Source organism: Panthera leo, chromosome B1 (genome assembly GCF_018350215.1).
Source record: "Panthera leo isolate Ple1 chromosome B1, P.leo_Ple1_pat1.1, whole genome shotgun sequence".
In the NCBI taxonomy this organism is placed as follows: Eukaryota; Metazoa; Chordata; class Mammalia; order Carnivora; family Felidae; genus Panthera; species Panthera leo.
In genome coordinates this window covers 32169206-32175011 of record NC_056682.1, presented here as the reverse complement: position 1 = coordinate 32175011, position 5806 = coordinate 32169206, and the positions used below count along the sequence as shown (strand labels likewise).

Here is a 5806-nt window from a genome sequence, read left to right as displayed (position 1 = left end):
GAAAGGGATGGCAAGTATAATGCTATTATTATTGGCCAAAAGAATGTGGGCCTGGGAAGGAGGGCAGAGAAAGGCAGGTACCCTTGTTAGGCCCTCTGTCACAGTTCCCGGGCGAAGCCCTTAAGTGAGTAACCTCGAGGTTCAACAGTATGTCCTATCTTGGGTGCCCTTGAGCCCTCCTAGTTGGGCCCCAGATCTGATCTGTCTTGGGTCCCGCCCACCTAGAGGATGGCCTTTCCAAAGGCTGACCTGTTGTTTGTGTGGTCGTTTGAGAGATGGCCAGAATTTTCTCTAGGGTGTATTCTACTGAAGGGATCCAGGTTTGGGGCACGCCTCATACCTCCTAATTACTTAACTAGAGAAACTCAATTTTACCACACAGATGGAGTCAGGCATGTTTTTCTCTTTCCAAGCAAGTTTGAATCAAAGGGAGGTGTGGTAGAGATTCAGAACTTTGAAGCTGGAAGCAATTGACATTTGGATCCTGGAGGAGGAAGGGGAAGTTTTTGTGGTTCGTGTTTACATTGGCTCAGATAACAGGGCTCAAACAGTTGCGGTATCATCACGCCCTCTGCATCAGCTGCACAGAGCTGGCTAAGTGGGGTCCTAGGGACATTCTTCACCAGCTGACCTTTGTCCTGGCTGTTTCTAACACAAGCACCATTAGCTGCCTTGTAGCTTGGGATATTAAATGTCGGAGAGTGGGGGGTAGGGTGGGAGTTCACCAGGTCAGCCTTCTGCTCTGACTCTGAGTATAGCTTAGTGCTGATCATTTGCCAAGAAGTTCTGTACAAGAAGGCCGCATGACTCGAAATTACTAACACAGGATGGGGCTGCTTGGGGACAAACATATAAGATATGTATATTAAGTACTATAAATTCTTTACAAAACAAAACAAAACAAAACAAAACACCCAGAAGGTAACACTTTTGGCTGAATACTGCTGACTTCATGTACTTACTCACTGAGGCCAGCTGTGTGCTGACGCCATTTTGATCCTAACACTGGATACACTTAATGCTGGAACTCATCTTTGAAAACGGTCTTAGGGGACTTGTTACATTCCTTTATATATTATCAATGGTGAGTCTTCATTCTTGGAGGATGGATTTGATTTGAAGAAAGAGCCAAAAGTCATTATGACCTCATTATGGTAGGTAATTTGGCAGAGAATTATTGTTTTTGGTGAAAATAATTATAAAACCTTTCTTCCCCCTCTCTAGCATCATCTCTCCGACTGACATCATAGAGTCTAAGATTTTTAGTTTTGGAAAGATTAGGAGAAATAATGCAAGGCATTCCAAAAGAACTTCACGTTGAATGATATTTGGACAATCTAAACTCAGCTCTGAATTTGGAGTATCAATATCATCTATTCAGGGACTATTAAAAAAGAATGGTATTTCAAGCCAATACAATTAGTAATACTAATATTTGTGCAATGCTTCTAACTTTTCAGAGGGCCTCTGGAACCCATATTTAGTGGTTGCCAAGTTACAATGAGGCAATGTTTGATTGCAGCAGCAATTTTTAACCCCTTCAAGTATAGTTAAAGAGTGGGGCTTAAACTAATATTTGAAATACTTGGTGCCCTGATTGGGTGAGAACTGGTGAAGAAAATCTCGATTATTTTTTAATATATTTTCATATTTTATGGTGAAATGCTTAGGAATCTGTGCTCAGGAACCAGCTTGCCTGCGTTCAAATCTTATGTCCATTGCTCACTTAGCTCAAATTAGCATCTTGGAACCTCAGTTTACTTCTCTGCAAAAGGAGAATAATAATAGCACCCACCTCAGAAATTTTTTGATTATCAAATGAATTTAAGGTATACATATTTCACATAGTAAAGCGCTCAATGAATCTTAATTGTAACAACTATTAGTATAATTATTTCCCAAACCACAGTATAAAATAGGCAGAGCAGGTATTCTGAATTTCAATTTTATTTAATTGGCACAATAATCGTGACTGTGAGACATGAAAATGCCCAAAGAATAAAGTGTAAGAGCATGAAACTTCCTAAAACTCCCTGCCTACAAGATAGATTATAACAATAAGATCTGTTTTTCTTTTCTGTTATTCTATTTTTATTCTGTTATTCTAGTGAGCTCTCAGTTTTAGAACATCATAATTAAACTGGAATTTCTAAACTCTGTTTTTATCTGTTGCTTCTTCCCCAGTCAGGGCATTTCTGAAAAGGTTTAATGAATGCCAATGTTTTAAAATTATCATAAAAGTAGTGCAGAAGATGTATATCACATGTAGTTTCTACCGTAGTTCATTCGGAATTGATGAAAGTGGCCACACATTCCTTTCCCAGAGTACATTCTAGAAACTTTTTAGGATTTTGGTGAGGCAGATAAGTGGAAAGGTCTTCGTCAATTTTTTAATCTGGAGCTTACGTAGTAGAATTGAAGTATCTGACTATACATGATATCCTCTTTTCAGCCAAAATGTCATCATACCTAAAGTAATGCCTTGAGATGAAGGACAAGTCATTTAATTATTCTGGATAAACTTTAGTCAAGTTATTCAACTGTGAAATCTAAATTTTCTCATCAGTAAAATGGGGTTAACAAAATAACATTAAACTGAGAGAGAGGATATGTGCGTGTTATGTATAAACAATCTGCCATCATTTGTGTAAGTGTCTCCATGAGGGCGTTAACTGTTCTGAAAAACGCAGGTGATACCTGGCTTATTCAAGCTCTCAATAAAGACGAACTGCTAATATTAGTATTAGTATTATTACTACTACTGTGACGACCACTGCTGCCTTTCAAGATCTCATTCAGGGGCACCTGGGTGGCTTAGTTGGTTGAGTGTCAGTGTCAGTTGAATCCTTTGGCTTAGGTCACGATCCCAGGGCCACAGGATTGGGCCCCAGGCCAGGCTCTATGCTGAGTGTGGAGCCTGCTTGAGATTCTCTCTCTCTCTCTCTCTCTCTCTGCCCCTCTCTCATGCTCTCTCTCTCTCTCTCTTTAAAGAAAAAAAAAGATCTCATTCAAATATGAGCTCACTCTCCTTCCCCAACCCCAACACATGATTTATTCACTAATCACAAGATGCTGTATTTTATTGTATGTACGCATAACCCAAGAGCTTAGAAGGATACATGCACACTTTAAGAAGGTCCCTTCTACTGCTCCAAATATTAGGACTTGTGCATACTTATGAATGTAACCAAGAACAGAGCCCAATGTGGGGCTCGATCTCATGAACCACGAGCTCATGAAATGAGCCGAAATCAAGAGTTGGACACTTAACCGACTGAGCCACCCAGGCAACCCCAAAGGATTGAGTTAAATCTATAGATCACTTTGGGTAGTATTGACATCTTAATAATATTAAGTCTTTCAAATCATGAATATATGGTGTCTTTCCATTTATTTGTATCTTCTTTAATTTCTTTTATCAATGTTTTATAGTTTTCAATATGTAAGTCTTTCTCCTCCTTGGTTATTCCTGTGTTTTATTCTTTCTGATTGAAAGTGGAATTATTTTCTTAATTCCCTTTTGGGATTGTTCATTGTGAGTGTTTAGATACACAGCTAATATTTGTGTCGATTTTGTATTCCACAATTTCGATGAATTTGTTTATTAATTCTAATAGAGCGTGTGTGTGTGTGTGTGTGTATGTGTGTAATCTCTGGAAATTTTTACATATAAGATTATGTCATCTGCAAACAGAGGTAATTTTACTTCTTCCTCTTCAATCTGGATGCTTTTTATTTCTTCTTCTTACCTAATTGCTCTGGTTAGGACTTCTAGTACTATGAGAATAAAAGTGGCTAAAGTGGGCATCCTTGTCTTGTTCCTTATCTTATAGGAAAATTGTTAGCTGTGGGCTTCTCATATATGGTCTTTATTATGTTGATACAGTTTTCTTCTACTCTCAGTTTGTTGAGTGTTTTTATCATATAGGATGTTTAATATTGTCAAATGCTTTTTCTTCATCAGCTGAGACTATTATGCTATTTTGTCTTTCATTCTGTTAATTTGGTTGGTATATTGCATTGATTGATTTTCATTTGTTGAACCATCCTTGCATTCCAGGATAAAAAGCTCCCTAGGTCATCACTATGATCCTTTTAATGTGCTGTTGAATTCTTTTTTCTAGGATTTTGTTTAGGATTTATGTGTCACTATTCATCAGGGCTATTGGTCTATAATTTTATTGTAGTGCCTAGCTTCAGTATCAGAGTAATGCCAGCCTCATGAAATGAATTTGGATGTTGTTACTTCCTCTTCAACCTTTTTGATGAATTTAAAGATGATTACTTTAGTTCTTCTTTTAATGCTTAGTAGAATTCACTAATGAAGTCACCTGGTCCTGGGATGCAATTTTTTGATTAGCAAGTTTTTTGATTACTGATTCAATTTTCTTACTCATTATTGGTCTGTTTAGATTGGGGGGAGTGCTGAGGGGCTGCTCCCCTTTTATTATTGACAGAGGTTTCTCTAAAGGGAGTGTAACACCCCTCCCCTGTGGGACCACTGTCCAAACTGTGCATCCTCCCTTCAAGTACCCTCTCAGAAGAAGAGCCCCTGCATCCGCCTGCCAATGCCTTGTCGATCATAGAGGACATTGAACTTGTTCACAAACTGGTTCATGGTGTTGCACGTTTTGCTGATGGTGCCAGGGTAGGCATGAGCCCCACGTCATTACATTGATCATAAAAGTCTGTCTTGAACTTGTCTGTGCTAAACACTGGGAGGCAGTGACACAGAGCATAGGCCTCCCACAGGATTTCTTGATTAAAGGGGACCTCCCCTGCTTCAGAGGCCTTGACGTATTCCCAGATGAGTTTGACCCGGCTGTGCAGCATCTTAATAGCACTGTGTTGCTCTATCAGGTGTTCAGCCACAGTGGAGTTCTCCCCATAGCCTGTGGCTGTCATTCAGGCTACGTGGTTTACACCAATGCATTCAGCTTCCTCTGTGGCCAGAGTGTAGGTCAGCTCAGCAAACAACATTGTGGCCTCTCCATTGATTATATCGATGACAGACTCAAAAACACTGATGGGAAGATCTGTGTGCCTGGTCATAGGGTTCAACTTAAGAAAGAGAGGGCCCTCGATTATCTCGCACGCCTGCTTCTGGACGTGGATGTCAGAGGGGTCAGGCGGCCCCCCGGGGGTATACCAACCCAGAAACTCCAGCTCCTTGAACACCTGTTTGAACTGCTCCTCCTTGGTGTAGTAACACTCCTTGTCAATGATAATCTTCTCTTCCACGGCGTGGGACAGCAGCTCAAAGGAGTTCATCACCTCGATATTTCGTCCCTCCTGTTTCCCGATCAGAGCCCCAATCACCTGCATAGGCCGCCCCTCCCGGGAGCACATACGAATCCAATGGTCTGAAATGTTGAGAATGAAAAGGGGATGAAGAGGACTGAGACGCTCCCTGTCACGCCGGAGGCCATCACGCTGGGGACTACTGCTGCATCCACCTCCATCCCGCTGTTCCCTCCGGTCCCGTTTGCCGCCGCCGCCATTTTCCCCGCGCCCGCCAGCCTCGGCCCCGGTCTGCTTAGATTTTCTAATTCTTCATGATTCAATCTAGATAGGTTGTGTGTTTCTAGGAACTTGCCCATTTCATCAAGGTGATCCCATTTATTGTCATACAACTGTTTTATGGTAGTCTCATAACCCCTTTTATTTCTGTAAAACTGGCTGTAATGTCCATTAGTCATCATATTTTTATATTTACCCTATCCAATGCTTGCCCAAGTTGGGATACTTGGTAGCCATTTAAAAAGAGAATGTAAACGAGAAAATCACCGGACCCTTCGAACCATGT

The 5806-nt window shown here is 40.8% G+C and overlaps 1 pseudogene; it reads right to left on the bottom strand.

Annotated features, from left to right (window-relative positions):
* Positions 1 to 4537: 4537 nt before the first annotated feature.
* Positions 4538 to 5501, bottom strand: LOC122216873 (annotated as a pseudogene).
* Between the last annotated feature and the right edge of the window lie 305 nt (positions 5502 to 5806).